The sequence below is a fragment of the Armigeres subalbatus genome, chromosome 2 (assembly GCF_024139115.2).
Source record: "Armigeres subalbatus isolate Guangzhou_Male chromosome 2, GZ_Asu_2, whole genome shotgun sequence".
NCBI classification, from domain to species: domain Eukaryota; kingdom Metazoa; phylum Arthropoda; class Insecta; order Diptera; family Culicidae; genus Armigeres; species Armigeres subalbatus.
Genome location: NC_085140.1, coordinates 259235853 through 259262475, shown reverse-complemented (window position 1 = coordinate 259262475; position 26623 = coordinate 259235853). Strand labels below are relative to the sequence as shown.

The window sequence follows — 26623 nt, the reverse complement described above, 5'->3', positions numbered from 1 at the left end:
GTCCCCTGCTTGACACACCAGTTCAGTCGCTCGCCATGCTTTAGTTCCTAGTTAGGCACCTACAACATTTTTCATACACTCCGTTGGGGGGTGATTTCACTCTCACTCTGCGCGTGGCAGTCGGTCTGCATCCCGTAGTGGCTTGGTCGGTTGTCGGTGATATCGTTGACAAAGTGACAACGAAAAACTTATTTGTGATTGCGTTAGCGAAATTTTCCCCAAGCGTTTTTTTTTTCCTGCGGTCGAGGTTTGTTCTGATGGTGAATTTGCATCGTAATCGTCGTACCCGCGAGGGATTTTAAATTGTAGAAAAACATGCTGCAGCATCAGCTGGTTGCCTACGTTGGGGGGATTTTCTCCCAAGGGGAATATAAGTGAAATCTCTGCAGAGGCAACTTGAATTTGCTTGTGATGTAAAGATATATATAAAAAAGTTAGGAATTACGGCATTGAGGAGTGCGACACTAGTGACCAGTTTAAATTAAAGATAGTGCAGAAATCGCAACCGTTTGATAGTGTTAGTGTTGTGCGCTTATGTGGTGGGGAAAATAGTGAGATTCTTAGGTACCACGTAACAAAAGGAAGCAGCGAAAGTTGTTACAGGTAATACTAAATAAATCAAAATGATTCAGTCTTTATTGTGGCTTCATTGTGCGATTAATCGCAACATGTGAGAACAATTCAGATAATTATATTTGAATGCGTGAATTTCGTAGGTAAAGTAAATACACACATGTTTTTGACTTGTATTGTTGTTTGGGTTTTTTTTTCACGGAAGACAGGCAAAGATAGGGACAAGCGTGCGTTCACGTGGTTTGCTGGAGTATTGCTTCACACGCTTTTCATTGCGTGGCCTTTGCAAACCAACCAACCTTGACGGTGTGTGGATTTAACGGAACAGGGGATTTCTGTGAAGCGACAACTGTTTCGGAAATTGTACTAATATAAGAGGGGACATACGCCAATAAGCGCGCTAGCGGGTGGATAGTAGCAGGTGCTGTGACTGATGGATAGAATGATGGATGTAATACATCTTGGTAAATTGGGCTTATGAAAATGTATTGGTATTATTGCTTTTCTTTTTATTTATTCAGACTAAAGCCGGAGTGGCATCTGCAGTACATAAAAGTCTTCTCTGTTCAACTTGGTCCCTAGCTGCACGTCGCCAACCTCGCAGTCTACGGAGGGTCTGCTCTGCATATTGTCCACCACTTGATCAACTCATCTTGCTTACTGCACACCTGACGTTCTTGTGCCCGTTGGATCGCTATCTAGAATCATTTTCGAACAATAATGTTCGACATTCTGGCTACGTGTCAGGCCCACTGCAGTCGTCCAATTTTCGCGACGATGGATGGTGCACCCAACAGCTAATGCAATTCGTGTTAGATTCAGTTCCTCCATGTACCTTATTTATTCTGCACCTCACTCCACACAACACTTTTCTATCTACAATAATGTTTGTAAACTCGATGCATATCTTGTGAAAGAATTAGTTTGAAAAATGTATTGGAAGTTACCACTTTACTTCAGCAAATAGACTAAGGTTATCCGACGCTTAGTGGAGAAAAAACCTGTCTAGCATACTGTAGTCGTGGGTTCAAATCCCACCAAAGGAAAGTGGTTTCGTCCAATACATTTTTCGAAGCATTTTTTTCACATGATCGGAATATGCACATCGAGTTTTCGAACCTTTTTTTAATGTTTTTTTTTCGAACACTGTATTTAATGAATGTCTACCACACGGAAAATAGACAAGCAATTTTGATTTGAAGTGATTTATTTATTTCATGTCGGCAACCTTATATAGATAATTACTTTTCTTAAAGGCATCAAATCCCCCACAGGAACATTGCCACCTCGCAGCTTAGTGTTCATTCAGCACTTCCACAGTTATTCACTGCGTGGTTTCTAACCATTTTTGCATTCGAATATCCCGAGGCTTACACGATGATAATTTCATGCCCAGAGAAATCGGACTGGAAAGAAAATAGATCGGCCCCGAAATAGAACCCAGCCACCTTCAGGATGCTCTTGCTTTGTAGTTGCGCACCTTATCACATGCAGATGTAGATCATTGGTCACATTAAGGAAAATCATACTCTAGTAAAGTTTTATAGCTAAAAATTGATTCAAAAATATACCAGATGCCAGAACATACTGAAATTATGTTTGGCTAAATTTTTCGACGTTTTCGCCCAAATTATTGGTTTGGCCGTATGTAGTTTTTAGCCAAATGAAGCTTTTGGTCAATCCATTTTCGACCTATTCATCGACTTGAGTCGAGTCAAGTACGAGACACTGAAGACGACCACACAGTTGTGGTCGAAATACGTATCTGCAAAGATAATGAAAATTAACTGGTGGAATTAAATGGACAGTACTTAATTCGTCTGAGACGGTTGAATACATTCCACTAAAAGAGCTTAATATATTTTTCTAGTTTTACCTGGTTTATACATATTTGGGTTCCCCAAAACCTGTCAGCCTAGGCCTCCATGCTGTTAAATCTGGCCCTGCCAACACCACTAAATCTAACTTCATCTCTACCCGTAACCATGTACTTCATCACAGCACACTGCTCATTTTTTTCACTGATTCATACGTTGCTTTGAAATCAATGAACAGATGATGAATCGGCAAGTTGTACTCCCAATATCTATCAAGCATCATCCCCAGGATAAACATCTGATTGGTCGTTGATCAGTTCTCACGAAAACCTGCCTGATATTCACCGGATAAGGACTCCTCGAGCGATCTCATTCTGTTGAACAGAATACGCGACATAATTTTGTACGCCGATGTCAAAAGGGTGATCCTTCTCTAATTGGCAATCTCTGTGCCCTTTCGATGAGGACTTTCAGCCAGGTAGACAGTTGTTAATCCTCCTATAAGTGATGTGGTGGATCGAGTGAGGAAGCTGCTCACTTCGAAGTTTGAGAAGCTCAAGCGAGAACTCGTCATTCCCAGCAGCATTACTGTTTGGCAGCTCATTTATAGCCTTGTTAACCACAGTGCGATGTGCGCCATCCACCTGGAAGCCACCATAGTTTTTTTTTCACTGGCTGCTGCTCTTATACTACGCAGTCGGGTAAAACCTCTGCATATCGTATCAATCCATGCTTTTCTTCACTTCAGCAACTCTCATGTTGCTTTTTTTCTGCGGTCCTCCTTAGTCGTGCGGTAAGATGTGCGGCTACAAAGCAAGACCATGCTGAGGGTGATTGGGTTCGATTCCCAGTGCCGGTCTAGGCAATTTTCGGATTTGAAATTGTCTCGACTTCCCTGGGCATAAAATTATCATCATGTTAGCCTCAAGATATACGAATGGTAAAAATCAGAAGGGTTATGTACAAGACAAAACCGCCCAACGTAAACTACGTAAGGCAGTTTTTTTCATTGAGGATTGTAGTGCCATCATGCATGAATATTTTTAGAAAATTCATTTGATTACTTATGTCACTGGTTTCGAACAAAACTAGCGTATCTTAAGATATGAAAATTGTTGGATACGACAATTGTTTAAAAAATTTACTATGAAAACCCAAATTTAGTCCTCAGAGGTAATGATGCCTTTCTTGGATCCGAATTGCCTACATTTGGGTTTTGAAGCATTTGATGAAATATTTCAATAGAAGAAGCCCTAGGGAAGCATCCTCTTTTCCGTTTGCAACATTTATTATTCAGAAACATTCCAATCATAGGCACATCTTGTTTTTCGTGCATCACTAGAAATCATAAAATGTCAATCATGTACCAAAACCCAATTAATTTGTTTGTGGTGCGCGCGAGTAGTAAACGTTGCGGACGGGAAAAAAAAGTGTGTGTGTGTGTTGTTACATTCTAACTCATACTGCCTGGCAGTGTCGCCAGTGTTGGTAAAATTTCAAAATCTCAAATCTCATCGGCGTTCAAGAACGTATGCGTTCCGAAGCTTTTGTCGTGTACAATAAGTACAGCATTATTGCACCCACATTATAAAAATATCTTAAGTGCATTCACACTTCCTGAATCAAAGTTAAATCTTTCTGATTCAGGCGCGCATTTAATTGGCCAACATATTATTAGGCCGATATAAATATTTTTTTTTAAATATGTCTCACACACAACGTCCCCCCCCCCCCATCCAAATTGTTTTGCTAAAAAATTACAACTTGAGGGGCAACAAAAAAAATTTCCGGTAAATTTTGAGAACTTTCAAAACATTCTTTAACAAATCCGAGGAGTTTTTTTTTATTTTTTTTTACATTTTAATATTTATTTTTTACTAGCAGACCCGTCGAACTTTGCTTCGCCTAAAATTGATTTATTCTCTGATTAATTCTCGAGTTATGCAGAAATTTTTGGTTCATTAGTATGGGAGGCCCCCTTTCCAGAAGGGGGAGGCATTGCAAACCACCACAGAAACGTATCTTCTCTTCCAAAACCTCCACACGCCAGATTTGTTTCCATTTGCTTGATCTCGAGTTATGATGAAATTGGTGTTTCATTTGTACAGGAGCCAGGTTTCAAAGAGGAGAGGGGTCTCTAACCATCTTAAGAACCTTCCCCGGCCCCAAAAACCTCTGCATTCAAATTTTCATGCCGCTCGATTCAGTAGAAGAAGAAGAAGAAGATTACCTCCTCCCCCTTGACTTTGCGGAGACCATAATTTTTAATAAATATGTGTAACGGCCTTATTAGTTTTCAGTTTGCAAAAAAAATGCATTTTCCAAAGTCGTTTTTTAATATAAATTGATTGCATTACTAGCAAGGGCATTGGCATTGATAACAATTGATCGTCTCATGCCTGCACAAACATGCCCCTATCTGGATCACTTTTTATACACCATGCACTACATTACGCATTTTTGTTACATTTGTTTCGACCGCGGTCACTGGTCCGGCTCCATTGTTCTACTTTTTGTGCGAAACACCGCACAAAAAGGAGAGTCCAAAAGCCAACCGCACTGAACGGCGACGGCCGAAACGAGACTCTTGCGGACAAGAAAAGAGGGTGCTGCCAAAATGATCCAATACCCTATTTTAACATTCATAACACAAAGTTTCAATATAATTGATAAATTGGTAGAGAATTTCCGAATCGATTGATATATAAATCTCATAAATCCATCGGAAGATAAAGGCGCTATTAAAGTTCAAAATCTTACATGATTTCGTGACGGTCTCGAATTTGGAAATTTTCATTTGTCACCCTGTATCCGAGTCTTCCCCTTAGACGTAGTTTACGTCAAAATGGTAACATGGCTTAGAAACCTCGCAGTTAATAACTGTGGAAGTGCTTAATGAACACGGGGCGGCAATATCCCAGTGGGGGAAGTAATGCCAATGAAGAAGAATGTTACACTGCACTGTTCTCTATTATATCGGGTTCCAGCCGTAATGCTGAGTAATGCGTACGTGTGTACTTTGGGTACCTAAAGGAATAATCAAAAGCAGCATCAAAAAGGCAGAACCGGCATGTGTTTTTTACACGATTGGCTAAGAAGGGTGAAGTTTTTGTGAAAAGATGTATTATGAAAGATAGTGGAGATCGAAGTGTGCCGCGCTCGCGAATTGACGCGATTATTTTTCCTCTAATTTGCTCCCGTCACTTTTTTCGGATGTTGAATGTTTTTTTTTTGGTTTTTGTAATACAAATGATTGAAAAAAGAATTAATAGAAGTGAAGTACGCGTTAGTGGATCTAGTGTTTTTTATGCGAAAGTGTGATATTATGTAAGAGTCGAAAGACCGAAGTGATCCTGATACTTGCAGTTCCAGTTGAAGGAAACCATAAAGATAAGTTTTAAATTTTCTTTCGTCTTACTTTCAACAGCAAACATTAAACAAATTATTTGGTTGCATTATTGTTCTGCTTAATTTTTGATACAGCCTGTGCTCAGGCCTCAAAGTTCCTCAAAACACGGGTGGCGCGACTTTTGCTGTCGCTGAGCGATTGTCGATGTGACACACACTTCCATACCAATGACAGAGTCGTAGTCGCCGGGCGATCGCTTCGCGTGTGTTTGGGGGAGCCCTCAAAGCGGTGGGCCCATCTTTGGCACGGGGTAGCCAAGTTTGATATGCTGTTGCTTTGCTCCCCAATGATCGATTGAGTTGAGGTTTTGGGTCGAAACCTATAGGAAAGCCGCTCGTTAGGAGGGTCGCTGAGTCTGGTTGTTTGGGTAGCGGCAGTTTTTGATTATGACATACTGGCCAATCCAAATGTCATGTCCTACAATTCGTATTTTATATAATACCCAACTATACATTACGTACAACTGATACACACAACTGATCATTTACTCATGTAGGGTAACCACAGCTTATATCGGCACCATGAACATTAAATTTCCATAACTACACAAAATAAGTTTTGTCAATTTCATTATAAAAGGTTCATTTATTCTAGAATTTTCGGAACTGATTTAGAACGACCTCTGTATGTGCAGCTACGTGCATTGTAGTTACAGTTTGAATGGATGTGACGGAGCCTATAGGCCTGTTGGCAATATCTGTCGCTAAAAACAAAAGTTCAAACAAACAAATATGTTAAATATATGTTAAATATATTATATACGGAATAATACATAATAAAACACGTACAAATTCAATCTGGATTTCTAGAGAGTATGAATTAAAAAAAACTTTTTCATCAAGACTTCCCAAGCAACCAGAAGTTCAGATTGTACTTAAATATGTTCCTATTGAGTTCCAAGCACCTTAACAGAACTTAACAGAATTAAAGCACCGAAGCCTCTTCAATTTTTTTTTACAAATTATGTAGTTATGGTCCATGTCACTATAATAGATGTTAGTGGCTCCTTTTGTGCTGTAATTGCTTATTCAAACATTTATCTTAGATGTAAACATTTTAAAGTAAATACAAAACTGGGTCATTCTTTCTTTTACTTTTTATCTATTTCCAGGCTATTTGTTTGAAAGTATCCTGACAACTTTCTAGTTTGGAGTCAATAGTAGGAACATTTAGAGTCTGAAAAGGCAAAACACTGGGAAATAAGACGCTTTGTTTGTTAAAGTCAAGCTTCATCTTTTTTACGGCTTTCCACAACATCTGTAAACTTTCTATATTCGTATAATACACATTGCATTTTTAAAGTAATTAGAGTAAAACTAAAAAGATTGTCTGGTTTCAAGCATTTTTCTCTTTTTCGTATTTAAAAAAAAAAACTTTGAATGGTTCGTTATTATAACTGACGACATACGTTAGCATTAAAATCTTGATCAAAATAATACAAAGCATGGTTGTTTTTTTATCTCTTTGAGGTTGCATGGGTCGCATCACTTACCAAGGTGAATCCTGATCTGTGCAACTACTTACCCCATCCAACTAGCATAAATCCCTCCTGTGACAACTGTGGAGATGCAGAGGTGATCTCGGTCTCTAGTAACAACAGATGTCACACCAACTATTCCTTCCCATCCCAGATGACCGTAAGGACGTGGCCGGCGCCGTTATCGATCCATTAATTACTGAACTCTCGACCTGTGTACATTGAGGTTGGAGAGCTAATCCCAAGCCCCAACTATTGGTTCCCTGTGCAATTTCGATTGTTCTGATCAATCACGGAGTAGCAACTACGAATTGTGCGGTCATCAAGCTCAAGCTCAAGCTCAAAGATGTATTATGAAAGATAGTAATTTTCCACAATCACGACATTGGGTTGGTTTTACTTGGAATATCACTTAAATTGCCTCAGAATCTGTCCTCACGCTCTACACCTAGGTAGTGGGGGCAACATATAAAACTTTCTCCGAACGCTAATTGACACAAAACAGCGAAATTGAATCTACAACCCCCCGCCAGGAGCCACAAAACTGTTACTAATTAATCGAAACCAACGACCGACGACAGCAAAGAACATAAAGCGAAACCGAAAATGTGCTTGATGTGGCGACGTCTCTTCCGGCACTAAAACAAACACCAGGAACAACTTGTTGGAATTTATGTGCAAGTGAAAAGAAGCAAATGACGAAGAGATGTCGGTAAACCGAAAGTAATTGACAGCATGTTTGCTGATAACTTCTACGGTCATTGGGCACGAAACAGCAGGTCGCATTTCGGTCTTCAGGAAAGCGGAGTGAGGGCTCTTGCTGATGGACTATTCTTTACTATGTATGGAACATTTTTGAGTAGATATGTATGAAACATTTTTGATAGAACAAACATATATCCCCTAGATTTGATGGTTTTCAATGCAAAAAACGTTCCCTACTCTCTGGGCATAGTGTATTGATTATAATTGCCACATAAGAAAAACCTTTATACAATGGCTGATACAGAAACGCTTAAATTACTGAGGAAATTTATAGAAAACTAAGTTGAAAAACAGGCGAAGTTTCGGTTGAAATACAGAAGAACAGTTGAAGAGAAAGAATGTGTAATTTAATTTGGGTAATGCAAAGCTCTTAAAAAAGTTTTCAAATTTACAATTATTTAATGCAATTACGTATTTTATTCCTCCCAGATTCCTTTTATGACATCTCATTTATCGTGGTTTTCGAACTTAACTGATTTAGCATGGTTTGTTTTTATTCTGCTGGACTCCATTCAACACTGTTGCATCATAAAAAACCCTAAATGCAAACGAAAGAAGCAATTTCCGCCGATTCCTGTTTTTTTTTCCTTTATTCGATAGAAGATGTGTTAGATGTTGGCAGAAGTTGGGGTGGTTTGCTTAGGTGTTTATAAGAGAACAAAATTATCCTATGTTCATTTGGCCGCCACGATCGCTGTTGAAACGCCTGCTAACAGGATTGTGTCCGTGAGAAAAATGTCTTCGGGGTAAACGTTCTGCCTATTTATCGTATATGACGTGTTATTCAACTATGTAGCTTAAGTGTAAAAAGCATGAACGTATTAGAATTTAAAGCATGAAATGCTGAAATCACCCATGAAAGGAAAATTCCATTACCTAACCAACCTGCGATGTACCAAGCGCCTCCACGCACTGCAAATACCAAAAAACGAGCAACGAACGCGTTTTTGTCTCCAGATTGGTCATTTGTAAAGGTTTCCAGCATACGCGATGCGACTGCCGCTGGGCAACTGTCGTCACGACACGACTCTATAGCTTCGTCACTGCATGCAGAGTTCCATTGACGCCTCCATACCAACGCGACAGACAATGGTAGTCGCGTCGCGTGTATTGGAGGCAACCTAAAGGTTCATACAGCTAAAAGGCGCATTGCCTCCATGAGTTTTCCAGCAACAGAAAAACATCAGTTTTGTAAAAGTGAATGATTTCAATATCATTAAGATTTTGTGCAATCACGGGATGGCAACAGCTAACTGAGTTCGTTAGCTGCCACATGAAAACCGGCACATTTTAATAATAAAGCAACATCTGTTTAGCCTCTCGTATCGAAAGTCTTTTTAAAACAAAAATTGAAAAACCAATAGTTCCTTGAGCGTAATTCAAAAAAATTCAGTAATTGTGGATGTTCTAAGCTGCCGTGAATCGCATGTTAGTCCCATCTGTATATGTATTCCATATACATATGGGACTGACTGGCGAGTGGCGATGTACGGCAATAAAAACACTTCAAAAAAGTTCGGCATTTACAAAACATCGTTTCGAGCGGAGCAGCAACTCAATCAAGCTTTAAGATTTGCAGTATGTATAAGTGTCATATGAAAATCAGAAACGAGTGTTTGAGAAAAAGTTATTATTCCAAACGGTGAAAGTATCGATTTTTTGTTCCACTAAAACGAAGTATCGTTTGTCATAAAAATAAAACTCGCTCCAGCCGCTGCTGCATGAGATGTGGTTCCCTTTACTAAAATCATTGCCACCATGGTTTATCTAAAAGCAACACCGGTTCTTGCGTCATATGTTCATATGTAGGTGTTTACAACTAGCTTCCTATAAGGCTGTGTAGTGAACATTATGTTCGCGAGCAAAAACTGCAATAGGAGAGATAAGTAAAGATGAGTTAAAAAGAAAAATAATATGAAAATAGTCGGCCAGTACTACTCGTACGGCTAATAAATAAGACTAATTAAAATTAAATCTGCTGCAACTTACAACCAATAATAGTCAAGTTTTGCTGTGAAATAAATTTCTTGGTTTAATTTGGCTATAATAATAATAATAATTCCCGGTGCCGATCTAGGTAATTTTCGGATTGGAATTTGTCTCGACTTCCCTGGGCATAGAAGTATCATCCTGTTATAGCCTCATGATATACGAATGCAAAAATGGTAACCTGGCTTAGGAACCTCGCAGTTAATAACTGTGGAAGTTTTTTTTTTAAACTGTATTAAGGTGAACTTTGGAAGTGCTTTATGAACACTAAGCTGCGAGGCTTAGATTGGACACTAGTGATACTCATGTTTTTCTTTTGAAATCCTTATTCAGATTGCTATCAGAAATCAAGGTGGGTGTGGTCCATGATTTAAATCTATATATATATATATATATATATATATATATATATGTACTTGGCCAATTTCAACCAAATTTGGTACACACATTCTCTATCCTCAGGAGAAGTTAACAAAGGGGTGGGATGGTAATTTGGAAAAGGGGGAGGGGTGATGGGAGGTGTTTTGTTTAGAAAACGAACAATTCTGTGTAACTTTTAACTCCCAGGACCGATTTCAACCAAATTTTGTACACATATTCACTACGAGGAGGCGATCATATGAGAGGGAATTTGGAAAAAGGGGATGGGTCTGGAGGGAGGGGGTTTTGTTCAGGAAACGGGCAATTCAAAGTAAATTATGAACCCCTGTACCGATTTCAACCAAATTTGGTACACACATTCTATATCATAAGGAAGAGATAACAAAGGGGGTGGGATGGTCATTGATAAAAAGGGGAGGGTATAGGGGGAGGTGTTGTCTTTGGAAAACGAGCAACTCAGTGTAACTCCCAACCCCCAGGACCGATTTTAATCAAATTTTGTACACATATTCACTATGAGGAGCCGATCGTTTGGGAGGGTAACTTGAACAAGGGGGGAGGGGTCTGGAGGGAGGTGTATTGTTCAGAAAACGGGCAATTTAGTGTAACTTCTGAACCCCTGTACTGATTTCAACCAAATGCGGTACACACATTCTCTATCCCTATCTCTATAGATAACAAAGGGGGTGAAATGGTCATTGAGAAAAGAGGGAGGATATAGGGGAAGGGGTTGTATTTAGAAAGCGAGCAATTCAGTGTAGCTCCCAACCCCCAGGACCAATTCCAACCAGATGAAATGATTAAATCATTCAACTCTATGATTAAAGATTATGATTGAAGATTTATTCATTTTTGACAATGATGACTGATAATGATTAATGATTAAATTCATTTGTGAAAATGATTAACGATTATGAATAATGAAAAAAAAAAAACCATTGAAGTATAATTAACGATTACCGATCGTGATTAAATGTTGACACACATGTGTATGATTAATGATTAACGGTCGATATCATCAATGATTAATGATTATGAATAATCAAATTGAATGATTTGCATAGTGATCAATAATCGAGTAACTTTTATTCCAAATTTTAAAAGGTATAAAAAATATGACATGATAAATATGATTAAAGATTAATGAATAAAAGCAAGGTATGCAATGATCCAATGTTCCAGCATAACTTCTGTACCCCTTGCCCTATTTCAGCCAAATTTGGAACAAACGTTATATTCCTTAAGAAGGCGAAGATGATAGGGATTTCAGTCAAATTTGGAACACACAATCTTCATATTAAGGAGACGACGATAGTGGGTTAAGGATGGAACAGGGGTGAGTGTGTGGGAGTTGTATTGTTTAGTTATCGAACAATTCAACACATCGAAATCATGGTTTGCTCAGTGAAAAGCAATGATTAATGTGCTTCCTTCTGGATGGTGAATGTGATCCTTTCTTTAAAAATATACGTTTACCCGGAATAAGTCATCGGTGGATGTTTTTCTTCTTAAGAAACAGACGTTTGCCCGGAATAAGGCTATTTTAGGTTTGATCCCTTTTTTTAAAAATCAGTCAATGTTTTCAAATGAAATCTGCCTTCTTTTAATCAAATGATGAAGTATCAATAAGAAAACACAGTTATCCTTTTGACGAATTGGTTTATTCATTTTTGATTGTGAAAAAACTGCAAATCAAACTGGCAACTCCGAGCAAAGCCGGGTACATACAGCTAGTCTAGTATAAAAATCACAAAAACATGAGGATTACTGCTCCTAGCCACGCCCATCTTCACCGAAACTTGGTAGAGGAGGGAAGTGTTGATGTAGTACTTACTTAATGAGAGGCCCCCGACTTAGCGACACCCTCCTAAATACCACGGAGTTAGATATTGGGGAATGTATTCGTTGGGTCAGGATTTGCCTGTAGCTGACAATGTGACCGTGGTGGATCTTACACCGTAACACACCTCGCAAAGGTGTCTACCCAGCGTTACGGGGGTAGTGTGGGGATGTACGAAGAAGAAGAAGAATAATTATTATACATATGTAGCTGTAATAATTATTCATTCAGCGGTACATAACAGTCGTCTCCAGTTACCACGGTCCATGGCTGTACGTCGTCTGCCATGCAGTCTACGGAGGGTCAGTAAAACATTCTCCACCTGATCGATACGCCTTGCTCACTGCGCTCCTCGCTTTCTTGTGGCCGTCGGATCGTTGTCGGGAACAATTTCACCGGTTTGTTGTTCGATATTCTGGCTACGTGCCCAGCCCACCGCTGACTTCCGCTTTTCGCGGTGTGAACCAGTGACGGGAAATGTCGAAAAATGTCATGGGATCGCTATTACTAGTAGGTTATAACTTTTTTCAAAAAATATTAGCAATTCGGATTTTTTATCAACATTGCTTAAAGGATTCTAGAACTTTGCAAAGCAAATCATTGTTCTTAATACAAAATGTGAGGCATGAGAACGAAATTTAAAAAATGTCACGGAATGTCATGACATTATTTATTCGGCAACTCAGCTGTACGAAAATCAGTTTTTTTTTTTTGTTTAATTTATTAATTACAGGTGGATTTTTTTTGGGCAAATTTCATATCAATTTCTTTATTTCGAAACATGTGATTTTCGAAATAAAGAAATTGATATGAAATTTGCCCAAAAAAAATCCACATGTCTTGGCGAAACTCGAACCCTCAACAAACTACTCTCTAGATAGGCGTGATAACCCCTACACAACAAGACCACTTAACCCGTTTCGGTCTGACCTAGAAATCAGAAACCGTGAAATAACCCGTGTAGGCTCATTTTTCGTCCGATTGTCATGAAATTTTCAGGGAAGAAGCGTCATCATGTCTATTTTTTGGTACATGACTTGATTTGACCATGGTGCCAATCCGGCCGGATTTATTAAGTGGGCGTCCTGGGTCAGATGCAGTCGAAACCGGGTCATTTTTTTAAAACCATTGATAAATGAACGAAAGTGACTAGACTCCCGAGCAAAAATGAATAACTAAATGATAACAAATTCTATTATCCGGTTATCAAACATGTTGATAACTGAACTTGTTATCATTTTGGCTAAATTAACAGCCAACATAACAAAAATGATACCAGAATTTTGTTCCTGAAATAACTACCTGAAAACAAATTAGGTTATCACTGATACCAAATTGATAACACATTTTGTTATAAACTCAATAACACATAAATGTTATAAACTCAAATAACTAATTTAGATATTATTTAGTTATCAGCCATCACTGTTTTATCGACCAAAATAGTTAAATCTTCTTTGCCGACTTCGTTACGCATTGAAAAAACTGTGGGCATTCACTGGGATTCGAACTCGAATCGAGTGATTGTACGGTGTCGTCACTAGGCACTCACCCAATTACGCTTTCTTGAGGAGCAGGAGAGAAAAGCACTATGCTTTCTACGATCTTGCATTTACTTGAAGACTATTCATAATTAAATTATGATGCCATTTATGTAAATAACAGTCGGCTGGACAGAGTGCAAAGCAGAATAACTTATTAATAACAAACTTAATTATCCAGTTATATTGATAACTAGAATTGTTATCATTCTGGTTGAATTACAAGTCAACTTAACAAAAAAGATAACCGAAATGAATTCAAAATAGCGAATCAGCAATCAGTTAGGATAAATACGGATAGTATAAAACAACCAGGAAAATTTCAATTTTTGTGCAAATTCCTTTGTTGACAGAGAAGTGAACAAATCAGTGGATATCGTTAGTAACGAAGAAAGTCACCGTCTGCTTAGACGAAAATTTCAGTTCAGTGTTTGGAAACAGCTCTTGTCACACTATTTATAGCATAGGCCGGATACATTTAGCAGAAGTTAGTATTGTGCCTAGCAACAGAATGACATCTCTCGTGATCATTTTTTAAAGCTTCTACAGATCTGGCATTCATCGCTACAAACCACCACGTGGCGGTCAATTTTTCAAAATCATCAAACTAGCTTATTTGCTACAGGTATATTTTTCTTAAGCGACTACTTGACGCTTATTTTTGGATGCGTCGAAAAATAAGCGGATGAGTAGATTTTTTATGCGCTGTATAATATGTTTGAAAGAATAGAATGCTCAGCCCGATATCTGACGACGCAAACTTTGAAAGAAAATACCAAATTTGTATTGATAATAAATTTTGTTATTATTCAGTTATCAGTTAATCACATGATTGATAACTAAATATCAAGTTGATAATAAGGATAACTAATCGTGTTATCAGTTTGATATCATTTCAGTTATTTGCCTTTGCTCAGGCTGCTGATGATGCAATCATCATTGACCAGCATCAGAAGTTAGTTTTGATACAATTGAATCACCAGGACATGGTTCTGGATGTTCCGGGAACCTTGTTGCCTGGGGTATCCCTGGGGTGGTGGACACTTTTCAAGTGGACATAACCCAGTCTTGCGACATATCAAACTTCATAGTTTTGGAAGTCAATGCTAATAGAGGTGTCCAAAACCTCTCAAAAACTCATCTATTGAGCTTGTCTTTCAAAACCATGGAGTTTGATGTGTCGCAAGATGGGTTTCGGTGCTAATCGAAATTTGTCCGCTTCCCTGAGGGAACCAGGCTCCCGGGAACACTTCCGGATGTGGCCAATGTGTACAAAATCTCTCAAAAACCCATCTATTGAGGTTGTCTTCGAAAATCATGGAGTTTGATGTGTCGCAAGATGGGTTTCGGTGCTAGGCAAGATTTGTCCACTTTCTTGGGGGAACCAGGTTCCCGGGAACACTTCCGGATATGGCCAATGTGTCCAAAACCTCCCAAAAATAATAATAATAATTAAAAAAAAAGGTTAATAATGATTGACCACGTTTGCATCAACATTCTGGGCACTTTCGTTCATTTATCAATGGTTTTAAAAAAATGACCCGTTTTTGACTGCATCTGACCCAGGACGCCCCCTTAATAAATCCGTCCGGATTGGCACCATGGTCAAATCAAGTCATGTACCAAAAAATAGACATGATGACGCTTCTTCCCTGAAAAACTCATGGCAATCGGACGAAAAGTGAGCCTACACGGGTTATTTCAATTTTGACTCCTAGGTCAGACCGAAACGGGTTAAAGGTCACGTTTGCGGAAAAGCCATCAGAAGCCGACTACCAACGTCCACCGTGGTTAGCTCTTTTTTTGGCAAATTGAATATCTTTCGGATGCTTGATTTGTCCAATCGTTACATGTGCTTTACTGTTGTATATCCACAGTCAAGCGAGTCCACATTATTTATTATCGAAAACACACACTTTGGAGAACACACATAATACGAAAGGGATTTAGGGGCTCGCATGAACAAGCTTGGTTGATTTGCGTTAATTTTATTCATACCGTCGTCGGGGGTGACAATGGGTCCGGGGGGTGACAATGGGTTATCGTTCTCACCGGCAGTCTGGTGGTCGGATAGCAAAATCGTTCAATATTTTAGTCTTCTTGCCCTCAGATGCTCTCAATCTATCCTACAAGCATTCTAACCCCCATTTAACCCATTGTCACCCCCGACGATGGTATTGAATTTGGTAAATCGAAATTTTGTACGTTTCAAACAACAGCTTCTATACTGCAGCTGAACTACCAAAAAAAATGATGAAAGGATCCCTTAAAACACAGTAAACTAGCAAACTACAGGAAACTAGATGAAGTGGATAAAACAACTGAAAAAGACGCCTGGGAACCTGCTGTTTGAAATCACGATCCTAGTGATTTCTTAATAGCAGTATTCGACATGTTAAACAAGAATACTTACTTCCCAACATTTAATTAGGTTTAAGTTTCCCTAAATACAAGTTTCATACAAATGCTTGCACACTTGTTAATTTTTGCATTTCTCGTATACTAAGTATACGTAAAGGCTACATGATCACCACTGGCGTGCACAGGGGGGGGCAAGGGGGGGCACTTGCCCCCCCTTCTATAAAAAAAATATTTTAAAAAAGTTACCCGAAGAGTGTATTGGGAATAATAAATTAGTTTAAGATATGTGTAAAAAAAACACGGTGGCGCATGCAGCACCGAGATGGTGGATAGGATGGCAAAGTGGTGCACGGTTTGACCAGATGGTGCATGGTTCTGCAGGGTGGCGCATGTAGCACCAAGATGGAGGATGGGATGGCAAAGTGGTGCACGGTTTGACCAGATGGTGCATGGTTCTGCAGGGGGGCGCATGCAGCACCAAGATGGTGGATGGGATGGCAAAGTGGTGCACGGTTTGACCAGATGGTGCATGGTTCTGCAGGGTGGCGCATGCAGCACCAAGATGGTGGATGGGATGGCAAAGTGGTGCACGGTTTGACCAGATGGTGCATGGTTCTGCAGGGTGGCGCATGCAGCAACAAGATGGTGGATGGGATGGCAAAGTGGTGCACGGTTTGACCAGATGGTGCATGGTTCTGCAGGGTGGCGCATGTAGCACCAAGATGGAGGATGGGATGGCAAAGTGCTGCACGGTTTGACCAGATGGTGCATGGTTCTGCAGGGGGGCGCATGCAGCACCAAGATGGTGGATGGGATGGCAAAGTGGTGCACGGTTTGACCAGATGGTGCATGGTTCTGCAGGGTGGCGCATGCAGCAACAAGATGGTGGATGGGATGGCAAAGTGGTGCACGGTTTGACCAGATGGTGCATGGTTCTGCAGGGTGGCGCATGCAGCACCAAGATGGTGGATGGGATGGCAAAGTGGTGCACGGTTTGACCAGATGGTGCATGGTTCTGCAGGGTGGCGCATGCAGCAACAAGATGGTGGATGGGATGGCAAAGTGGTGCACGGTTTGACCAGATGGTGCATGGTTCTGCAGGGTGGCGCATGCAGCACCAAGTTGTAGGATGGGATGGCAAAGTGGTGCAAGGTTTGACCAGATGGTGCATGGTTCTGCAGGGTGGCGCATGTAGCATCAAGGTGGAGGATGGGATGGCAAAGTGGTGCACGGTTTGACCAGATGGTGCATGGTTCTGCAGGGTGGCGCATGCAGCACCAAGTTGGAGGATGGGATGGCAAAGTGGTGCACGGTTTGACCAGATGGTGCATGGTTCTGCAGGGTGGCGCATGCAGCAGCAAGATGGAGGATGGGATGGCAAAGTGGTGCACGGTTTGACCAGATCGTGCATGGTTCTGCAGGGTGGCGCATGTAGCACCAAGATGGTGGATGGGATGGCAAAGTGGTGCACGGTTTGACCAGATGGTGCATGGTTCTGCAGGGTGGCGCATGCAGCACCAAGTTGGAGGATGGGATGGCAAAGTGGTGCACGGTTTGACCAGATGGTGCATGGTTCTCCAGGGTGGCGCATGCAGCACCAAGATGGTGGATGGGATGGCAAAGTAGTGCACGGTTTGACCAGATGGTGCATGGTTCTGCAGGGTGGCGCATGCAGCACCAAGATGGTGGATGGGATGGCAAAGTGGTGCACGGTTTGACCAGATGGTGCATGGTTCTGCAGGGTGGCGCATGCAGCACCAAGATGGTGGATGGGATGGCAAAGTGGTGCACGGTTTGACCAGATGGTGCATGGTTCTGCAGGGTGGCGCATGCAGCACCAAGTTGGAGGATGGGATGGCAAAGTGGTGCACGGTTTGACCAGATGGTGCATGGTTCTGCAGGGTGGCGCATGCAGCACCAAGATGGTGGATGGGATGGCAAAGTGGTGCACGGTTTGACCAGATGGTGCATGGTTCTGCAGGGTGGCGCATGCAGCACCAAGATGGTGGATGGGATGGCAAAGTGGTGCACGGTTTGACCAGATGGTGCATGGTTCTGCAGGGTGGCGCATGCAGCACCAAGTTGGAGGATGGGATGGCAAAGTGGTGCACGGTTTGACCAGATGGTGCATGGTTCTGCAGGGTGGCGCATGCAGCACCAAGATGGTGGATGGGATGGCAAAGTGGTGCACGGTTTGACCAGATGGTGCATGGTTCTGCAGGGTGGCGCATGCAGCACCAAGATGGTGGATGGGATGGCAAAGTGGTGCACGGTTTGACCAGATGGTGCATGGTTCTGCAGGGTGGCGCATGCAGCACCAAGATGGTGGATGGGATGGCAAAGTGGTGCACGGTTTGACCAGATGGTGCATGGTTCTGCAGGGTGGCGCATGCAGCACCAAGATGGTGGATGGGATGGCAAAGTGGTGCACGGTTTGACCAGATGGTGCATGGTTCTGCAGGGTGGCGCATGCAGCACCAAGATGGTGGATGGGATGGCAAAGTGGTGCACGGTTTGACCAGATGGTGCATGGTTCTGCAGGGTGGCGCATGCAGCACCAAGATGGTGGATGGGATGGCAAAGTGGTGCACGGTTTGACCAGATGGTGCATGGTTCTGCAGGGTGGCGCATGCAGCACCAAGATGGAGGATGGGATGGCAAAGTGGTGCACGGTTTGACCAGATGGTGCATGGTTCTGCAGGGTGGCGCATGCAGCACCAAGATGGTGGATGGGATGGCAAAGTGGTGCACGGTTTGACCAGATGGTGCATGGTTCTGCAGGGTGGCGCATGCAGCACCAAGATGGTGGATGGGATGGCAAAGTGGTGCACGGTTTGACCAGATGGTGCATGGTTCTGCAGGGTGGCGCATGCAGCACCAAGATGGTGGATGGGATGGCAAAGTGGTGCACGGTTTGACCAGATGGTGCATGGTTCTGCAGGGTGGCGCATGCAGCACCAAGATGGTGGATGGGATGGCAAAGTGGTGCACGGTTTGACCAGATGGTGCATGGTTCTGCAGGGTGGCGCATGCAGCACCAAGATGGTGGATGGGATGGCAAAGTGGTGCACGGTTTGACCAGATGGTGCATGGTTCTGCAGGGTGGCGCATGCAGCACCAAGATGGTGGATGGGATGGCAAAGTGGTGCACGGTTTGACCAGATGGTGCATGGTTCTGCAGGGTGGCGCATGCAGCACCAAGATGGTGGATGGGATGGCAAAGTGGTGCACGGTTTGACCAGATGGTGCATGGTTCTGCAGGGTGGCGCATGCAGCACCAAGATGGTGGATGGGATGGCAAAGTGGTGCACGGTTTGACCAGATGGTGCATGGTTCTGCAGGGTGGCGCATGCAGCACCAAGATGGTGGATGGGATGGCAAAGTGGTGCACGGTTTGACCAGATGGTGCATGGTTCTGCAGGGTGGCGCATGCAGCACCAAGATGGTGGATGGGATGGCAAAGTGGTGCACGGTTTGACCAGATGGTGCATGGTTCTGCAGGGTGGCGCATGCAGCACCAAGATGGTGGATGGGATGGCAAAGTGGTGCACGGTTTGACCAGATGGTGCATGGTTCTGCAGGGTGGCGCATGCAGCACCAAGATGGTGGATGGGATGGCAAAGTGGTGCACGGTTTGACCAGATGGTGCATGGTTCTGCAGGGTGGCGCATGCAGCACCAAGATGGTGGATGGGATGGCAAAGTGGTGCACGGTTTGACCAGATGGTGCATGGTTCTGCAGGGTGGCGCATGCAGCACCAAGATGGTGGATGGGATGGCAAAGTGGTGCACGGTTTGACCAGATGGTGCATGGTTCTGCAGGGTGGCGCATGCAGCACCAAGATGGTGGATGGGATGGCAAAGTGGTGCACGGTTTGACCAGATGGTGCATGGTTCTGCAGGGTGGCGCATGCAGCACCAAGATGGTGGATGGGATGGCAAAGTGGTGCACGGTTTGACCAGATGGTGCATGGTTCTGCAGGGTGGCGCATGCAGCACCAAGATGGTGGATGGGATGGCAAAGTGGTGCACGGTTTGACCAGATGGTGCATGGTTCTGCAGGGTGGCGCATGCAGCACCAAGATGGTGGATGGGATGGCAAAGTGGTGCACGGTTTGACCAGATGGTGCATGGTTCTGCAGGGTGGCGCATGCAGCACCAAGATGGTGGATGGGATGGCAAAGTGGTGCACGGTTTGACCAGATGGTGCATGGTTCTGCAGGGTGGCGCATGCAGCACCAAGATGGTGGATGGGATGGCAAAGTGGTGCACGGTTTGACCAGATGGTGCATGGTTCTGCAGGGTGGCGCATGCAGCACCAAGATGGTGGATGGGATGGCAAAGTGGTGCACGGTTTGACCAGATGGTGCATGGTTCTGCAGGGTGGCGCATGCAGCACCAAGATGGTGGATGGGATGGCAAAGTGGTGCACGGTTTGACCAGATGGTGCATGGTTCTGCAGGGTGGCGCATGCAGCACCAAGATGGTGGATGGGATGGCAAAGTGGTGCACGGTTTGACCAGATGGTGCATGGTTCTGCAGGGTGGCGCATGCAGCACCAAGATGGTGGATGGGATGGCAAAGTGGTGCACGGTTTGACCAGATGGTGCATGGTTCTGCAGGGTGGCGCATGCAGCACCAAGATGGTGGATGGGATGGCAAAGTGGTGCACGGTTTGACCAGATGGTGCATGGTTCTGCAGGGTGGCGCATGCAGCACCAAGATGGTGGATGGGATGGCAAAGTGGTGCACGGTTTGACCAGATGGTGCATGGTTCTGCAGGGTGGCGCATGCAGCACCAAGATGGTGGATGGGATGGCAAAGTGGTGCACGGTTTGACCAGATGGTGCATGGTTCTGCAGGGTGGCGCATGCAGCACCAAGATGGTGGATGGGATGGCAAAGTGGTGCACGGTTTGACCAGATGGTGCATGGTTCTGCAGGGTGGCGCATGCAGCACCAAGATGGAGGATGGGATGGCAAAGTGGTGCACGGTTTGACCAGATGGTGCATGGTTCTGCAGGGTGGCGCATGCAGCACCAAGATGGTGGATGGGATGGCAAAGTGGTGCACGGTTTGACCAGATGGTGCATGGTTCTGCAGGGTGGCGCATGCAGCACCAAGATGGTGGATGGGATGGCAAAGTGGTGCACGGTTTGACCAGATGGTGCATGGTTCTGCAGGGTGGCGCATGCAGCACCAAGATGGTGGATGGGATGGCAAAGTGGTGCACGGTTTGACCAGATGGTGCATGGTTCTGCAGGGTGGCGCATGCAGCACCAAGATGGTGGATGGGATGGCAAAGTGGTGCACGGTTTGACCAGATGGTGCATGGTTCTGCAGGGTGGCGCATGCAGCACCAAGATGGTGGATGGGATGGCAAAGTGGTGCACGGTTTGACCAGATGGTGCATGGTTCTGCAGGGTGGCGCATGCAGCACCAAGATGGTGGATGGGATGGCAAAGTGGTGCACGGTTTGACCAGATGGTGCATGGTTCTGCAGGGTGGCGCATGCAGCACCAAGTTGGAGGATGGGATGGCAAAGTGGTGCACGGTTTGACCAGATGGTGCATGGTTCTGCAGGGTGGCGCATGCAGCACCAAGATGGTGGATGGGATGGCAAAGTGGTGCACGGTTTGACCAGATGGTGCATGGTTCTGCAGGGTGGCGCATGCAGCACCAAGATGGTGGATGGGATGGCAAAGTGGTGCACGGTTTGACCAGATGGTGCATGGTTCTGCAGGGTGGCGCATGCAGCACCAAGTTGGAGGATGGGATGGCAAAGTGGTGCACGGTTTGACCAGATGGTGCATGGTTCTGCAGGGTGGCGCATGCAGCACCAAGATGGTGGATGGGATGGCAAAGTGGTGCACGGTTTGACCAGATGGTGCATGGTTCTGCAGGGTGGCGCATGCAGCACCAAGATGGTGGATGGGATGGCAAAGTGGTGCACGGTTTGACCAGATGGTGCATGGTTCTGCAGGGTGGCGCATGCAGCACCAAGATGGTGGATGGGATGGCAAAGTGGTGCACGGTTTGACCAGATGGTGCATGGTTCTGCAGGGTGGCGCATGCAGCACCAAGATGGTGGATGGGATGGCAAAGTGGTGCACGGTTTGACCAGATGGTGCATGGTTCTGCAGGGTGGCGCATGCAGCACCAAGATGGTGGATGGGATGGCAAAGTGGTGCACGGTTTGACCAGATGGTGCATGGTTCTGCAGGGTGGCGCATGCAGCACCAAGATGGTGGATGGGATGGCAAAGTGGTGCACGGTTTGACCAGATGGTGCATGGTTCTGCAGGGTGGCGCATGCAGCACCAAGATGGTGGATGGGATGGCAAAGTGGTGCACGGTTTGACCAGATGGTGCATGGTTCTGCAGGGTGGCGCATGCAGCACCAAGATGGTGGATGGGATGGCAAAGTGGTGCACGGTTTGACCAGATGGTGCATGGTTCTGCAGGGTGGCGCATGCAGCACCAAGATGGTGGATGGGATGGCAAAGTGGTGCACGGTTTGACCAGATGGTGCATGGTTCTGCAGGGTGGCGCATGCAGCACCAAGATGGTGGATGGGATGGCAAAGTGGTGCACGGTTTGACCAGATGGTGCATGGTTCTGCAGGGTGGCGCATGCAGCACCAAGATGGTGGATGGGATGGCAAAGTGGTGCACGGTTTGACCAGATGGTGCATGGTTCTGCAGGGTGGCGCATGCAGCACCAAGATGGTGGATGGGATGGCAAAGTGGTGCACGGTTTGACCAGATGGTGCATGGTTCTGCAGGGTGGCGCATGCAGCACCAAGATGGTGGATGGGATGGCAAAGTGGTGCACGGTTTGACCAGATGGTGCATGGTTCTGCAGGGTGGCGCATGCAGCACCAAGATGGTGGATGGGATGGCAAAGTGGTGCACGGTTTGACCAGATGGTGCATGGTTCTGCAGGGTGGCGCATGCAGCACCAAGATGGTGGATGGGATGGCAAAGTGGTGCACGGTTTGACCAGATGGTGCATGGTTCTGCAGGGTGGCGCATGCAGCACCAAGATGGTGGATGGGATGGCAAAGTGGTGCACGGTTTGACCAGATGGTGCATGGTTCTGCAGGGTGGCGCATGCAGCACCAAGATGGAGGATGGGATGGCAAAGTGGTGCACGGTTTGACCAGATGGTGCATGGTTCTGCAGGGTGGCGCATGCAGCACCAAGATGGTGGATGGGATGGCAAAGTGGTGCACGGTTTGACCAGATGGTGCATGGTTCTGCAGGGTGGCGCATGCAGCACCAAGATGGTGGATGGGATGGCAAAGTGGTGCACGGTTTGACCAGATGGTGCATGGTTCTGCAGGGTGGCGCATGCAGCACCAAGATGGTGGATGGGATGGCAAAGTGGTGCACGGTTTGACCAGATGGTGCATGGTTCTGCACGGTGGCGCATGCAGCACCAAGATGGTGGATGGGATGGCAAAGTGGTGCACGGTTTGACCAGATGGTGCATGGTTCTGCAGGGTGGCGCATGCAGCACCAAGATGGAGGATGGGATGGCAAAGTGGTGCACGGTTTGACCAGATGGTGCATGGTTCTGCAGGGTGGCGCATGCAGCACCAAGATGGAGGATGGGATGGCAAAGTGGTGCACGGTTTGACCAGATGGTGCATGGTTCTGCAGGGTGGCGCATGTAGCACCAAGATGGTGGATGGGATGGCAAAGTGGTGCACGGTTTGACCAGATGGTGCATGGTTCTGCAGGGTGGCGCATGTAGCACCAAGATGGTGGATGGGATGGCAAAGTGGTGCACGGTTTGACCAGATGGTGCATGGTTCTGCAGGGTGGCGCATGCAGCACCAAGATGGTGGATGGGATGGCAAAGTGGTGCACGGTTTGACCAGATGGTGCATGGTTCTGCAGGGTGGCGCATGCAGCACCAAGTTGTAGGATGGGATGGCGAAGTGGTGCACGGTTTGACCAGATGGTGCATGGTTCTGCAGGGTGGCGCATGCAGCACCAAGTTGGAGGATGGGATGGCAAAGTGGTGCACGGTTTGACCAGATGGTGCATGGTTCTGCAGGGTGGCGCTTGCAGCACCAAGTTGGAGGATGGGATGGCAAAGTGGTGCACGGTTTGACCAGATGGTGCATGGTTCTGCAGGGTGGCGCATGTAGCAGCAAGTTGGAGGATGGGATGGCAAAGTGGTGCACGGTTTGACCAGATGGTGCATGGTTCTGCAGGGTGGCGCATGTAGCACCAAGATGGTGGATGGGATGGCAAAGTGGTGCACGGTTTGACCAGATGGTGCATGGTTCTGCAGGGTGGCGCATGTAGCACCAAGATGGAGGATGGGATGGCGAAGTGGTGCACGGTTTGACCAGATGGTGCATGGTTCTGCAGGGGGGCGCATGCAGCACCAAGATGGTGGATGGGATGGCAAAGTGGTGCACGGTTTGACCAGATGGTGCATGGTTCTGCAGGGTGGCGCATGCAGCACCAAGTTGTAGGATGGGATGGCAAAGTGGTGCACGGTTTGACCAGATGGTGCATGGTTCTGCAGGGTGGCGCATGCAGCACCAAGATGGTGGATGGGATGGCAAAGTGGTGCACGGTTTGACCAGATGGTGCATGGTTCTGCAGGGTGGCGCATGCAGCAGCAAGATGGAGGATGGGATGGCAAAGTGGTGCACGGTTTGACCAGATGGTGCATGGTTCTGCAGGGTGGCGCATGTAGCACCAAGATGGTGGATGGGATGGCAAAGTGGTGCACGGTTTGACCAGATGGTGCATGGTTCTGCAGGGTGGCGCATGTAGCACCAAGATGGAGGATGGGATGGCGAAGTGGTGCACGGTTTGACCAGATGGTGCATGGTTCTGCAGTGGGGCGCATGCAGCACCAAGATGGTGGATGGGATGGCAAAGTGGTGCACGGTTTGACCAGATGGTGCATGGTTCTGCAGGGTGGCGCATGTAGCACCAAGATGGAGGATGGGATGGCGAAGTGGTGCACGGTTTGACCAGATGGTGCATGGTTCTGCAGGGGGGCGCATGCAGCACCAAGTTGGAGGATGGGATGGCAAAGTGGTGCACGGTTTGACCAGATGGTGCATGGTTCTGCAGGGTGGCGCATGCAGCAGCAAGATGGTGGATGGGATGGCAAAGTGGTGCACGGTTTGACCAGATGGTGCATGGTTCTGCAGGGTGGCGCATGCAGCACCAAGTTGGAGGATGGGATGGCAAAGTGGTGCACGGTTTGACCAGATGGTGCATGGTTCTGCAGGGTGGCGCATGCAGCACCAAGTTGGAGGATGGGATGGCAAAGTGGTGCACGGTTTGACCAGATGGTGCATGGTTCTGCAGGGTGGCGCATGCAGCACCAAGTTGGAGGATGGGATGGCAAAGTGGTGCACGGTTTGACCAGATGGTGCATGGTTCTGCAGGGTGGCGCATGCAGCACCAAGTTGCAGGATGGGATGGCAAAGTGGTGCACGGTTTGACCAGATGGTGCATGGTTCTGCAGGGTGGCGCATACAGCACCAAGTTGGAGGATGGGATGGCAAAGTGGTGCACGGTTTGACCAGATGGTGCATGGTTCTGCAGGGTGGCGCATGCAGCACCAAAATGGTGGATGGGATGGCAAAGTGGTGCACGGTTTGACCAGATGGTGCATGGTTCTGCAGGGTGGCGCATGCAGCACCAAGATGGTGGATGGGATGGCAAAGTGGTGCACGGTTTGACCAGATGGTGCATGGTTCTGCAGGGTGGCGCATGCAGCACCAAGATGGTGGATGGGATGGCAAAGTGGTGCACGGTTTGACCAGATGGTGCATGGTTCTGCAGGGTGGCGCATGCAGCACCAAGATGGTGGATGTGATGGCAAAGTGGTGCACGGTTTGACCAGATGGTGCATGGTTCTGCAGGGTGGCGCATGCAGCACCAAGATGGTGGATGGGATGGCAAAGTGGTGCACGGTTTGACCAGATGGTGCATGGTTCTGCAGGGTGGCGCATGCAGCACCAAGATGGTGGATGGGATGGCAAAGTGGTGCACGGTTTGACCAGATGGTGCATGGTTCTGCAGGGTGGCGCATGCAGCACCTAGATGGTGGATGGGATGGCAAAGTGGTGCACGGTTTGACCAGATGGTGCATGGTTCTGCAGGGTGGCGCATGCAGCACCAAGTTGGAGGATGGGATGGCAAAGTGGTGCACGGTTTGACCAGATGGTGCATGGTTCTGCAGGGTGGCGCATGCAGCACCAAGTTGGAGGATGGGATGGCAAAGTGGTGCACGGTTTGACCAGATGGTGCATGGTTCTGCAGGGTGGCGCATGTAGCACCAAGATGGTGGATGGGATGGCAAAGTGGTGCACGGTTTGACCAGATGGTGCATGGTTCTGCAGGGTGGCGCATGTTGCACCAAGATGGTGGATGGGATGGCAAAGTGGTGGACGGTTTGACCAGATGACGGTGGCACATGCAGCACCAAGAT

General features: G+C 45.8%; 2 protein-coding genes across 4 annotated transcripts in view; one reads left to right on the top strand and one right to left on the bottom strand.

Annotated features, from left to right (window-relative positions):
* The window catches only part of LOC134212127 (glucose 1,6-bisphosphate synthase), a 340080-nt gene that overhangs the window by 40975 nt on the left and 272482 nt on the right, over positions 1-26623 (bottom strand). The gene's annotated exons all lie outside the window — the stretch shown is intronic.
* Positions 14-26623, top strand: part of LOC134212130 (START domain-containing protein 10-like) — a 103616-nt gene continuing 77006 nt past the window's right edge. Inside the window, exon 1 of the mRNA XM_062689714.1 lies at positions 14-603. The gene's annotated coding sequence lies outside the window, so the exon portion shown is untranslated. The remainder of the gene's footprint in view (positions 604-26623) is intronic.